Source organism: Podarcis gaigeae (genome assembly GCF_964106915.1).
Source record: "Podarcis gaigeae genome assembly, chromosome: 6".
Taxonomy (NCBI): Eukaryota; Metazoa; Chordata; class Lepidosauria; order Squamata; family Lacertidae; genus Podarcis; species Podarcis gaigeae.
In genome coordinates, this window is record NC_139682.1 from 56,035,025 (window position 1) to 56,049,883 (window position 14,859).

Here is a 14,859-nt window from a genome sequence, read left to right on the forward strand (position 1 = left end):
AATGTATAAACTTGAAAATCATACAATTTTTTTTAAAAAAAGGCAATGGGAAGCATGGTGCAGATACATACACCACCAGTGCCTATACAGACTTGCAAGTATTTTCCAAGATACGTACCAGAAAAAGAAGGGGTATAAAATTATGCTGATCCTGAATGGACACGCTTTGTGGTTGGTGACATAAATTAGCCATCTGGAAAACATCCAAGGAGAAAACATAGCTTCCCAATTTACCGTACCACTGAAATATATTTTCATTTAAAATGATGACAGTATATTCTGGATAAGCATTATGTGTTGTGCATTATATTTGTATAATGTGGTAACATCTGAGGCAGATTGGTTGATTTTGGACTGCTTGGAGTACAATATGACAGCTGAGATCAAATCGGCAATTTTCTTTACTCTTAAACTTTCTGTAGGGTTACATTAGTTCAATACATTATCCAAACACCCAGGAATTTCTGCAGTAATATTAATGAATTACCTAGCCACCAGATTAAAGATTCTCAACATAAGAAGCACCTCTTGCAGCACGTACAGCATCATTCCCTTAACAGTACTGCACTGGAGGCTGTGTTTGTTGACTTTGAATGATCAGTGCCACAAGTTCATGCAGCAACAGCCTTTTTGCTGGCTTCACACGTCCCCAGGGTACTTGCACTGCATCTTTTGGATCCATATGATGTGGCTTGGTTGGCTGGCATCTGTCTTGGGAGACTGGAGGAGTGTGCCTTTGTGGATGAGGTCAAGCTGTTGGAAGGTTGCAGCACCTGCCGTGGCTGTAGAGACCAATGTGGGAAAGACATGTTTTGTTGCAGCTGGGGCAGATGAAGGCGTCTAGTTGTGCTGCTGCACATCCACCATGGTGTTTCTTCTCTCTGCACTCCTCCCAGCAGTCATTTCTCCTCTGGTCACTGCTATGGATGCATGACTGCTTTGATCTGTTTCCTCTGGTGTTGAGATGTTCAACTTTGTTGCTAAGCTTCCATCATACTGCTTCTGCTTTGGGCCTTGAGGCATAAGTGTTTCAATGTTGTAATCTGCCCCCTGGGACCAGAGGAGAAGTGGCAGTGGCAAAAGTCCCAGCTTGATAAGAAGCTATATAGATTGTTGTGCATGTAAGCCTCGGGGGATGGTTTTTGTAAAGGAAAAAAGCAAATAACAGGCAAAAACCTTCATAGTTTCCTGCTCTCTTTAAATTAAGGGGTTAAATCGGATGTATGAAGGTTGCAACACAACATAGTGAGACTTGCTTCCATGTACGGTATATGTGTATTCATAGCATTGGTCTGCAGAAGGAGAAGACATTTTGACTGAGAATGCTACATCAATGATAAAGTAGACATTCAAGGATCTGACCACAACATTATTAATCTTCAACATAAAGATCAGTAAATTTAAATTCTCTTCCAAATTCCAGTTTCATGGGGTGGTGGTGGTTCAATTAATTAATGTCCTTGAATAGAAAATGGTAGCAGAACTGGTCCTATCATGAGATAAGCAGCAGCAGCAGCAGCAGCAGCAGCAAGCTTTGCATGCTATTAAAGTTGCAAACTATATTTGCCACTGATTTGGGAGTACCATTTGGAAGCTGATCAAATCAGAATCACAAACAATTGTCTGAGTAAAACCAGCAAACAAAATCCTAATGCTAAAAATAAGCAAAAGATCAGTGTGTATTTTTTCTGTATTCAGATTTTTTTTTAGCCCTCATTATAGTAATTCTAAAAACAGCCACCTTTCAGGGATATATTCCCAAGGGAGAAAGCTAATCACCATGTTTCATTGTATGTTCCCTGCCATGTTTGTATATTCACCATGGTGTAATCAAAGAACTGTATTTCACAGTCACATCACACACAAAACCAGCCAACAAGCTGATGCAGTAATAGTAGATACTTATAAACTTGTTTCCTTGAACGTAGTCTTTGACAGATGCCACCTACACTTTGTTTTCCAATTTCATTCAGAATTACCCAATACTGTACAAGCTTTACAACAGTCACAGAGTTTCAGTGGGCATGATTTAGCTGCTGTATCTGTAGATGCCGGAAACAGCTGTTCACTATATTATGTAGGGAATTCTATACTGTACTGTATGTTTCCTAGATTCTATTGAGAAGCAAACTAAGGTTCACATAACATCCCAGTTCTAAATACAGTTATTTGGAAGCAAGTCACGATATGGCCATATTGTTTTTAAGACTAATTGAAATGCCACAAAGTCATGAGTAAGCTTTTGAATTTGCAAAATTTATTCAGGCTGAAGGATATTGGCCCCCTGCAATCCATCTTAACAATGTTACAAACTATAGGTTTTCAGGTTTTTACATCATGCCCCACTTTCCTTCCTCCTCTTACATACCTAGCTGCTTCTTCCACCCCACTTCTTTGTCTCTTTTCACTCTGTTTTCCCCAACCCCTCACATTCAAAGTTGTCAGATAACTATTTTTCACTCCTCAACATGACCTAATACAGGGGTGAGGAGTCTCTCGTTGATTTCAGTGGGATATATGTCTTAGGAATAGGACTTTCAAGGCTGAAATCCTAAACAAATTTGCTACTTTGGGGACTGTTTATTGGACTGGGAGAGCTTGTTGTCAAACTTTGGCATGGTGGTGGTGGTGGACATGCCAGTGGTGGGTAGGGCCAGAAGCAAACATGGGCAGAGCAACAAATATGAAGTAGCTTTGTACAGTAAGCTAGTTCTTCTGTCTTCCATCCAGGCAAGCCAGAGGTATTATTGGAGTTCAAAAACACATTCTAGTCAAGCAAAAGCATTAAGCTGTCATGGAAAGAGTTGGTGGTGGCCTGAGGAAAGGGCATGTGTCTGGGAAAGGGGTGTGGCATGAGGAGAGCCCCAGAGGGCAGACAGGCTTGGAGTGTTCCCCACCCTGTTCTAAAGACTGCTGAAATACTTGTCCATGCTCAAGTAACCACCTCCTTACTCAATTTCCTCCCTGGCACTTCCTATAATTACAGGATACTTCAGAAATAAACTTTTCCTCTTGCTGCTATGATTGTACCACTCCTCTATTGAATTCCATTATATGTCTTCCTATAATTATCTAAAATGAACCTTAACATGCCATTCCACTCAAAATTACTCAACACTGATGACATATCCTTGAAGATCCTTTATCTGTCTTGGGTGAAAACCAGTGTGAGGTTGCCATGCAATACATTTCTGTGTTTGGACCTAGCTAAAAGAGCTGATAACGTTCAAACATTTACACACACACAGTATCATTTGATGACTGCAACACTGTGTGATGTGTATGCAATTGCACCATCTCAGAGTCGGATCGCCCACCGTGTCACATATCGTTGCAATGCTTTTAAACAGAGTCAGTTTATTGTGAGCATCACAAGTGTGCTCAAATCAAATACAATACAAGGATATTTTGTACCACAAAATACTGCCTTGCAATACATTGCAGACAACCACCCCGATCCACAAGGATAGTATGTAATAATTTGATATGCATTATTTATTTACAACATTTATACAGCGCTTTTCATAATGACTTCAAGGCAGTTTACCAAAATGTCAGCATATAAGCTAAACTTAAGTCATACGCAGCATGACTCACCTTTACAGTTCATCCATTAATTGCTTAGGATTTGCAGACAAATCTTATCTGTGTCCACTCCAGACAAGCTTACTTTAAGAATTAGATAGCAGACATCGAGTTGAAACTTTGCAGGATAACCTGATTATTTTGACCAGATATGCACCAAAAGGGGCCAAGGGGTGATAAAGCACACACTGGCCGATCTCTTAGGAACAAAGGGACACAACGCAAAAATAAAAAAGGGGTTTGGGAAAAGCAAAGGGGTGCTTGCATGAGAGTTTGATCTGCATCAAGCAACAGGGATCCTGCATGAACTAACGTGCAGCACATTCTTCCGAACGTGAGCACACAGCTGCGCGCGCGCGCAGGTTACACGCGCAGTGATTTCCAGCTGCGTCCTTCCTTGCGGCGGGAGGTTGACGCCTCCCCCTCCGTTTCTTTGCAATGCCCGAGTCCTCCCTTCTTAGGCGGCTGGCAAGCCAGTTGTTTGTCCTCCTCGCGCGCCGAGAGGGGTTTCCCCAAAGCATCCAAATTGCCCTCTGGCGACTCCGCCTCCCAGAGGCTCGCGCGGCTGCTTGCTCCCTAGGCGGACCGGTGCCTACCTAGCAAGCCTCGCCTGGGCTTCCGCTTGGAAACGGAGAAATAAACGAGGAGCGGCGGCGGCGGCTCCCTCCCCGCGGCGCCGCTCTACCACGCAGCCGCGCCTGAGGAGGCCTGAGGAGGCCGGCCAGGCTTCCCCGCTTGTGCCGCAGTGCCGTGCGCTGCCTCTGAGGCCAGCCAGGGGGCGCTGGTTGCCGGCAGCTGAGGCCGCCTCGGAGCGGGCGGGCGAGGGAGCCCAGCCAGCCAGGAGAGGAGGCAGCCCTCGCCGTCGGGAACAGGCGGGCAAGCGGGAGGCCGGGCAGGCGCCGCGCTGGCCTTCCTTGAGCTCGGGAAGAGGCCTGCCCGGGAGCCGAGCGAGGGGAGCCTCTCCGACATGCAGGCCCGGCGGCGCTCGCTGCCGCCGCCGCCTCCCGAGGTGAGTAAGCTGCTGGCCGCCTCCCGATTTAGCCGGTCTCCGTCGGGCCGCTAAGGCCGGGCATCCTCTCCCAGGCCCCTGTAGGGCGGCGTGAGAAGGGAGCCTCTCTTGGTGGAGGGTGGGGGGCTGCCCCACGGACCCTGAAGAGAGGAAGCTGAGGGAACCTTCCCCCAGGGAGGGTGGCCCAAAAGGGGCGAGAGGCGACATAACTGAGGGCCGGAGCGCGTTCCCCCGCAGCACACCTTGGGTCAATTCCGCCGCCCCCCAACCTTAGGGGCGCGAGTTTCCCTCCTTCCTACTAGGGACCATGAAAGCCTTGGGACCTTGAGAATAAAGAGGCAGGCGAAGAGCTTCTCGTCCCTCCTTATCCCTCGCCTTGTTTGTCTGGCTTGTCCTGATGGAGCGGGTTGGGAGGAAGAGAGCCCTGTTCCCTTCATGGCAACCGGGAAGCCTTCGGCGAGGAGTTCCTGGCTTCCCATTTATAGCGCTTCCCACCCCTCTTAATATCTCAGGGGGCGAGCGAGAAGACGTGGCAGCCCCCCGCGCCGCCGCCCCAAACAAACGAGCGAGCAAGCCTTCTCATACCGCTTCTGTTAATTAGTAGATTCCCCTCCCCCATACATCCAGCCCCCCCCCCCCACCGTAGAGCATATGCATCGCCTTTTCCCAGTCCTTGCTTGTTTTTGCAGTTGTGCATTCTTGCATCCCCTTTCTTTCCTGTCCTGCTGCTTTACAGGCAGCTCCCATTTGTTCGCAGCCCAAGTTTCTCATACTGGATCTGACGGGAGTATTGCTGTCAAGGTGTCCTATTTTGTGCCCGAAGTACCTTCCTTTGCTCTGGCGTCGTTTGTTGCAGTCTGTTCACTATTTAAATAATTTGAAACGTGCCATAACTGCCGAACTAGAGCGCTTACCAGGAGGCAAGGTTACTTTTAATTGTGTTTGTTGTTGGGCTCACTTAAGTGATACTCACCTTGGTGATAAAATTCAGGTATTTTTTAGTTCTGTGGATGTGGGTAAGTAGGTCCAGATGACTGGTTGCAATGGAGGGAATGCATATCTTGTAACATGAATAACTGGTGGGAATTACCTTGATAAATTTGAATGTTTAGGTATTTTGCATATATGTAAACAAATAGTATTTTCATGTACTGAAATAGAAGTATATATGACAACAGAATATATTTATTAATATATTTAAACAAGGTGAAGTTCCACATGTAAAATGTCCACACAACTTGAATGGTCTTGTGGTGTTAGTGCAGATTTTCATATCTGAACCTGCTGCTATTTATTTGTGACTTAAGATGGATGCAAAATTTCAAAGAGCCTGGTAGAGTGAGTAAGGGAAACATGGAGGTCACATTAAAGGTTATAAGGACAGCAGGTTGATTATTTTTAGCACATAGACATCTAGAAGGATAATATATTTATTATGTAAAATATCAAAATCTGAATATAGATGCATGAAAATGGAGTGCTTATTTGGATTGTACTGAAAACGTTAGGTTGTCTGAGCTTGGCCCAACATAGATAAAACTGCTTTTATTGATCAGCAACACAAAGATGCACATATGTGGTAGTGAATTAATGTTTTGTTTCTCTGGTGTGGATTCAATATCACATGCCTTATATCAGTATAACTTAATGGCCAGGATTTACTAAACTAAAAATGTATTTACACTTGATTAAACTTAGTACAGTAGACAAAAAACTTTAGATTTTGCTATCTGCTAAATGCTGGCACAATTAAGAGGGTTCTTCAGTGGCCCAGAGGTCCTTTAAATGTTGCTCAGCTGCACAGAAGCATTTCATTAAAAAAGCAGCCCTCACTTGACCAAAATTTAAAGGGCCCCATAGAGATCTGATTTTTTAAAAGCAACTTTACTTCACTGATAATTGCAGCGTGTCTCATGGCATCAAATCTAGGCTTTGGTTTAGTCTCATGCTTGAAATCTTACTGAAATTTATTTAAAGATTGTGAATGTCTATGCTGTTTCTTTTTAAAAATGCAAAATATTTAATCCTTCCATAATCCATGCAGCTCTAAATCTAAGCAAATAAAATTTAACATATAACTTAGACAGGCTTTACATTATTTTAATAAATTAATTCTTAGTGCATAAGTAAAGGATGAACTATTCAGAGCAGATGCTTTTCAGCATGTATTCTAGCATTTATGTTCTCATTGTTCTTTTACATTTGAAAATGATAGTGTATATCTAGACCACTGGGCTCCTTAGATGAAAAATGTAAATGGATGCCAAAATATATGCTGAAGTCAACAGGCAAATAATATGACTTACTAGAGCAGGATTGCTAACAGCTAAGAATTTTTATGCCAACATCTAACTGTTTGGATAAAGTATAACTAACAATATTTATTTTGGAATAATATTTCAAAACAGGCTTGCAGGTAAATATTTAGGATTGGAATAGCAGAAACAGTGATAAAATATGTATGTATCCCTGTAGTTGTCAATGGTCCTGTGCGAAGGGTTATGGAAGTACTTTAATCTACTTAAGGAGCAGTCTTAACACACACCTACAAGGAAATAAACCTAATTAAACATAGTGGGATTTACTTTTAGGTAAATATGCATTGTTAGAGCTAGAAGGTTATAACTTGACTAATCTGCTTCATTTTAATAAGAGCATAAGAGCCTGCTGGATGTAGTCTAGCACCCTGTCTCATAGTGGTCAACCAGATGCTCTAATAGAAGCCCATAAGCCATGTTAAAATTCTCAGTTTATACCACCTTTGTATAAGCAAAGTTATGGATATTAGGGCGCTATATTATACTTTTTTCATGGTGCTGGTATTAAGGCAGTTTTTAAGCCACCAGCCCAAGCATGCTTAAGTTAGTAGTTTGTGGTTTAAAGCAAAAATAAAGACAGTTTATTTGTTGTAAATATCCTTATCAAGTGGCTTGAAGGCAATTTTTACTCACACAGGAGACCAAGTGGCTATTTACAAGCCCTATACAAAGGTGTTGAAACAAGCCTCTAGTAATTTTGATTTCGTTTTGCTAAATGAAACCTGGGAGTTCATGCAAAGGTTTTTGGAGCATGTGGCCAAGAGTGAAATTGTGGAAACTGTTTGAAATGCTCAGTGAACAGTAGTTGCCTAAACCTTTTAATTTATGTAAGAAGATGTGAAAGATGGAAGCAAACAGTGTTTCTCTGCCGATGGAAGGCATTTGTTACAGAACTAGAGGGCCGGCAATTCTTCCTCCCTGCCTTCTCCCCAAAATTTGCTGAGGTTTTAGGGAACCCCTTGGAGCAAATTTCTGGGGGTTTGCAGGAGGGAATTTATTTCCTCCACCAATGAAGCAACATCAACTGAATTCTATTCAAAGTAATACAGTATTTAATTTTCTCCATCATTGTGTGTTTAGAAGGACAATAGGTAGCTGTCTTATAGAAGTCAGACCATTGGTCCACCAAGCTTAGTATTGCTGCTAATGGTGTCTCCAGGTAGGGCTGGAAAAGACTCCTGACTGAAACACTGGAGAGCAAATTCCCTAGAGCCAAGCTCTGGCAGCTATGTAGCTTAGGATGCAGGTTTAGCTGCTACTGAAGTAGAGTCATAGGGTGTGATTGATTATGATTACATGTATGTTTATTTTAATTCACAGTAAGTCTCTCTTCAAGATAACCAGTCACAAAAAGCATATGAGGAAAATAGTTGAGTCATAAGTACTGTGACCTATTTATTTGTTTAAAGTATTTATTTCCTGCCCCTTCGTTGTAAAAGCAGTGCTCAGGATATGAAAGAAACCAAACAAAATTGCATATTTTTATGCAAGCAAGATTGGGGAATAGCACAGCAGGGTTGTGGGGTCAGTACAATAAAAGTGTGTGGAGTCAGTACAATAAACACATCCGTCCAGTGGGCCAAACTTGCCCCAGAACACAAGTGTCTTCACTATGTACTAGACAATTTTTTGGGTGAAACAAACCTCCTTTGAGTAAGAACTTTCACAGCTTAGATGTGATCCCAAGAAGATTGTCTTCTACATCTCAACCAGGAACCTCTCTTCCACTGGTAGAACATACAGAAGAATCTCTCCTGGAGATGTTAATGAGGAGGACTGCTCTGATTGGAGGAGGCAGTCCTTTAGATTAAATAATAAATCTTTAGATAAAGGTAATTAACAGTAGCTGGAATTGTAAAGAAGTTTGCGCAAGTACGCTTTCCCAATGGAATATATATTGTATGTTTTTGATTAAACAAAAATAGCTTTTAAGAGCAAGACCCTAATTATATACAGAATTTGCAAGTTCCTGTCAATGGGACTTGCTTACCAGTACTTCAAAGATTCAGTACTGGTAGGTTAAGCCTATTTTGAATAATGGGAAAATAATGGACTTTTGTAGAAAAAAGAATGCTTTGCTCTCAAACTCCTTAAAGACATCTGGCCTTTGTATTCTGTTTGTAGACATCTTTTTAGTAATAGCTGTGGAAATTGAGCTTCATTAAATGACCCATTTAATTTTTTTTTAAACCAAACCTTCACTGCCTCCATCTAATTAACTAAGAAGTTGAGTGGAAGGTTTGTTTTAGTTCAGTCTAGTCTGCCAGCTCCTACAGTGAGATTGTACTGCTACTTTACAAATATGTTTTTACAAAAACAGAGATTAGTTTATGTGCTGTGGAAAACAAAGCATGTATCCAGAAATGTAATAAAAGGCAGTGTGTGTTTTTGTCTTGGTGCAAATGTTAAGAAAGCTGGTCCATATGTCAGCTTCTTAGTGAGTGTACCTGAGGCAAGTACTCATGCTGCAAATTTTGCATAGTGTGTATGTGGGGGGAGGATAATTCCTGTCTGGTTCACCTCATACAGTTATCTGTCACATTTGTTTCAGTTGAGAGGAACAGCTGGCCTAGAGGTGCTGTTTTTACAGCAACTGGTACTTCTAAACTAAAATAGGAGGTCCTATATATTTTTTGTGTTTGCATACTGTTGTGACTTCTTGGATGAACATTGTTTACTTTTTGTGGTCCATTACTTTCAATCGCTTTAGTGCAGATCTAGGCCAGTACAAAAGAAGAAGGGTTAAATGCATGTCTCAAGCACAATAGCTTTTGTTTTGTCACTGGAGTGGCAGATGGGAAACCAGAATCTCTTACATTCCCGCATACATTGACTATGGGGGAGAGGCATTTACCATCAGCTGATGATCTTAAAATTAGACTTCATTTGAGTCTGTGCTTCTTGAGTGTTCTGTAATGAAAAGCATGTTTATTGTATCAATGCACTCTTAAAATTTTATACAGATGATTACATTTTGAGCTAATGTATGCTGTAGAATCATCTTCTAAATTGACTGAAATTCATATAAATATATGAAGTAAACATATGAATTGGTTGTATTTTGCTTTATTGCACAGTATTCAAATACATCAATTTTCTAGATATGTTAAATGTCTCTTCTGGTATACTGTATAGCCTTTTTTGTTAGAACATCTGTAACTGTCAGAAACCTCTGTGTTGATCCCCCTCATAATATAGCAAACATAGAAATCCGTAATGTTCCCTGTAAAAGGCAGATCAAAGTACTGTACAAATCTCCTAATAGCTGTGCCTAGCTATGAATGACACTTCCTCGTTATAAGTACTTTCATATTTTCTGATTTCACTTTGCTGTGTCAAAATTTTGCTTTGAACTCACTCCTAGCTGTGTTCACCTAGCTGGCTGTACACTGTTTGGTATACAATTACTATGTAGGATCAGTAGGATGAAAGCTTGTTTAGATGTTTAGTTGTCTTATGTTTGAAGTACTGTTCGCACCAACATTCAAAAATTCATAAGACTGAAGTTAATTATTCTGCATCTCCCAGTCCTTACATCGCTCCCTGTCCTCCTATTCATTCTGCTATTAAATTGAGAGTGAAGATGGCATAATGATTCTTTTGTGTTGTTTATCTCTTCACCTTGTTGTCATGCTGCCATGCCCTTTTGCTGGATATTCTGCATCCTTGGTGTACGTTGGCTCATGGGACTATTGGGTCATGAATAATCTTCATGAGAAGAAATGTTTTATGTATATGCCTGCTGCACATTGAAATGCCAAAATAAGCCATTTCCCAGATAGCCTTTTAGTAAAATGTCTACGCACCACAAAATATGCACACTACTCAACTTATCACCACTTTGGCATAACACCCACCACTCATTTTCACTATATAATTGCACTTTGCTCTACTCATGCTTAACTCTGATCTAATTTCTCTCCACCTCTCCACGTTTGGTCTCCGTAATTATTGATCATAGAATTGTAGAGTTGGAAGGGATGACGAGGATCATCTAGTCCAACCCCCTGCAATGCAGGAATGTTTTGCCTAACATGGGGCTCAAACCCATGACCCTGAGAGTTTCATGCTCTACTTACTGAGGAAGGGAGAACAATGTTGAAAGTCTCTATTGATGATGGAACCAGGAATAGGAAAAAGCAACACAAAATACCGTATTTTTCGCCCTATAGGACCCATAGGGCGCACCTAGTTTTTTTGGGAGGAAATAAAGAAAAAAAATATTTCCCCCCCACTCTACTCAGCGCGCCCCAGGCTTCGAGGTGCAGGCTGCTATCTCAAGGCTTCAGCGAAAGCCTGCATTCGCCCCATAGGACGCACACACATTTCCCCTTCATTTTTGGAGGGGAAAAAGTGTGTCCTATAGGGCGAAAAATACGGTATGTTGACCAGGGACTGCATTATAGCATAGGAAAGGTGGAGAGTAGGGCTGGGTGATAAATCAGTATATCATGCCAAACTGTTTTTGAATCCACATTGTGATAACTGTTTTGACCTGGCAATATATCATGAGAGAAATTTGGACAAAAGGATTGGAAACTGATGACTTCCCCATGGGGTGGCTCGGCTGAACCAAGACTTTTCTCTGCAGGAAGGGGAGAATCACTACTGCTGGGATTAAAATATGTAGAGCAGGGGTAGTCAACCTTTTTATACCTACTGCCCACTAATGCATCTTTCTTGATGGTAAAATTTCCTTACCACCCACCAGTGCTCGATGGAAGGAGGATTCAGCTTGTGCCGTAGAACCCCCAACCGCCCACCTAGAATCTTGAAATGGCCACTAGTGGGCGGTAGGGGCCAGATTGACAACCCCTGATGTAGAGGGAAGGGGACTCTCCCAAATCACACAAACAAAAGTTTGGAGAGGGGCAGACCAAACAGCGCACCACCATCTCCCTGCTTTGCTCGCCTCTCTCCCCAGCCCCACAGTCCCTTCTCCTTGCACTGAGGGAGGCGGCAGACGTGCATCTTTGCCTCAGAGCTGCTCCGCCACTACCACCCCTGCCGCTCCCATCCCTGCTACTACCTCTTCTCCCATGCCCTCAGTTCTGTGGTCAGCTTTCCCGCAAGGTGGGAAAAACCGTGAAGCTAGTCAATGCTTCTCAATTCCTGTTACTCGTCTTCTGGATGTCCGTGTGTGTGCATGCATGCATGTGTTTGTCTGTCTCCCTGTGCTAAGACTCTGAATATAAGGGTGGGGGTTCCCCCTCCAGGGTCTGTCTCTTCTGCTTTCCCTCTCTATTCCACCCCATCCAGAAACTGACACGAGGTTTGGCTGCTTCTTCCTCCCCACCTCTCTCTGTCTGGGTAGCAGTTGCCAGGACATTACCCCATTTGCTTCTACGTGGTTCCATCCTTATTTCAGGCATCGTTGTTGTTGTTGTTTAGTCATTTAGTCGTGTCCGACTCTTCGTGACCCCATGGACCAGAGAACGCCAGGCACCTCTGTCCTCCACTGCCTCCCGCAGTTTGGTCAAACTCATGCTGGTAACCTCGAAAACACTATCCAACCATCTCGTCCTCTGCCGTCCCCTTCTCCTTGTGCCCTCCATCTTTCCCAACATCAGGGTCTTCTCCAGGGAGTCTTCTCTGCTCATGAGGTGGCCAAAGTACTGGAGCCTCAGCTTCACAATCTGTCCTTCCAGTGAGCACTCAGGGTTGATTTCCTTCAGTATGGAGAGGTTTGATCTTCTTGCAGTCCATGGGACTCTCAAGAGTCTCCTCCAGCACCATAATTCAAAAGCATCAATTCTTCAGCGATCAGCCTTCTTTATGGTCCAGCTCTCACTTCCATACATCACTACTGGGAAAACCATAGCTTTAACTATACGAACCTTTGTTGGCAAGGTGATGTCTCTACTTCTCAAGATGCTGTCTAGGCTTGTCATTGCCCTTCTCCCAAGAAGCAGGCGTCTTTTAATTTCGTGGCTGCTGTCACCATCTGCAGTGATCATTGAGCCCAAGAAAGTAAAATCTCTCACTACCTCCATTTCCTCCCCTTCTATTTGCCAGGAGGTGATGGGACCAGTGGCCATGATCTTCGTTTTTTTGATGTTGAGCTTCAGACCATATTTTGCGCTCTCCTCTTTCACCCTCATTAAAAGGTTCTTTAATTCCTCCTCACTTTCTGCCATCAAGGTTGTGTCATCTGCATATCTGAGGTTGTTGATATTTCTTCTGGCAATCTTAATTCCGGCTAGGGATTCATCCAGCCCAGCCTTTCGCATGATGAATTCTGCATATAAGTTAAATAAGCAGGGAGACAAAATACAGCCTTGTCGTACTCCTTTCCCAATTTTGAACCAATCAGTTGTTCCATATCCAGTTCTAACTGTAGCTTCTTGTCCCACATAGAGATTTCTCAGGAGACAGATGAGGTGATCTGGCACTCCCATTTCTTTAAGAACTTGCCATAGTTTGCCGTGGTCAACACAGTCAAAGGCTTTTGCATAGTCAATGAAGCAGAAGTAGATGTCTTTCTGGAACTCTCTAGCTTTCTCCATAATCCAGCGCATGTTTGCAATTTGGTCTCTGGTTCCTCTGCCTCTTCTAAATCCAGCTTGCACTTCTGGGAGTTCTCGGTCCACATACTGCTTGAGCCTTCCTTGTAGAATTTTAAGCATAACCTTCATGGATCACTGCCTTGCCGTGGCGAAGGGGCTTGAAGAACTCAGAGAAGCTATGAACTATGCTGAGCAGGCATCGTTATATATCTGTATATCACAGTATTTAGCTGGTATATCACGATGGTGAAAACCAGATATCATCCAGCCCTAGGGAAAGAACAGTGTGTAGGAATGAAGTGATTAGGGCCCATTCCCATTGGCATAATTTCTTGTTTTATTGTAGTCAGTGAATACACACAGTGGTTCTGTGGTGTTGAAAATGTATTTTTTGTAGTGTGGTGGGCACATACCCACAGCCTCGTGGTACATCTTCAGGAGAAGAAAAGACTAAGGAGTAAACCCTACACCTATCTGGAATGGAGTCTGTAAGATGATTGAATGATGTTTTGTACACCTCCTTCTGGCAACTCCTGCAGCCAAGCTGGTACCAAACATATTGCTCGGCTTTCCTTAGCAAGACTGAGAGGGGGTCTTGTTGTCTGGGCAGCCTAGGACCTGCCCAGACTTTTGCCCCGGAGAAGTCACTTGGATCTGCCATTTTTAAATTGTCTGCAGGCATCGAAGTATGCCAGTCAAATTGATAGTCCTGTTCTGTATGATTATTTTCCATTACACATTACACATTTGTATTTATTTGGTTTTGGTATTTAATTTCTCATGTCACTCTATTTATTTGAGTCAGAGAGGAGGGAAGGTACACTAACCAGAGGGACAGTCACCAGGTGGCTTAGTTGAATGCTTCTGTGGAAAGATGTACACCAGGGGTGTCCAAGAGACTGCGATCTACTCCCACTACAAATAAACTTCTGTTTCAGTGTATCTGAAGAAGTGTGCATGCACACGAAAGCTCATACCAAGAACTAACTTAGTTGGTCTTTAAGGTGCTACTGGAAGGAATTTTTTTTGTTATAAATAAACTGGCAGTGATCTACCCATTGGATTTGACCAGAGCTGTTGAGCTTTTTGGGGGGGAGAGATTAGAGAAGTTGAGCTTTTTTTAGGGAGAGAGGTCAGATCGACCGGTAGAGCGTGATCGACCAGTTGGACAGGCCTGATGTACACAATCTAGCAACAAGGATACATTGAAGAGCTCAAGTTGCAGCCCTCATGTTTTGCCATCTTCTGCGTACTTGTAGCAAAAACTACAAGTTTTTGTATTCCTGGTTATTTCCTTAAGACTATTTCCTCCATACTTTGGTGTTAGTCTCCAGCTAGTCTGGTAAAAAGTTAATCCTATCACAGAAAACTTGGTTTATTATAATAAGAAAGTAATGTTTCCTAATGAAAGTGAGACCCACTATAGATTAGGTGCTATAAG

General features: G+C 42.8%; 1 protein-coding gene across 5 annotated transcripts in view; it reads left to right on the forward strand.

The window, feature by feature from the left end:
• The first annotated feature begins 3,501 nt into the window (after window positions 1-3,501).
• ZFYVE9 (zinc finger FYVE-type containing 9) overlaps window positions 3,502-14,859 on the forward strand; it is a 51,995-nt gene continuing 40,637 nt past the window's right edge. Inside the window, exon 1 of one of the 5 annotated variants that reach the window (XM_083742321.1) lies at window positions 3,502-4,594. The gene's annotated coding sequence lies outside the window, so the exon portion shown is untranslated. The remainder of the gene's footprint in view (window positions 4,595-14,859) is intronic. The other 4 variants (XM_083742324.1, XM_083742322.1, XM_083742323.1 and 1 more) reach the window with 4 other exon arrangements.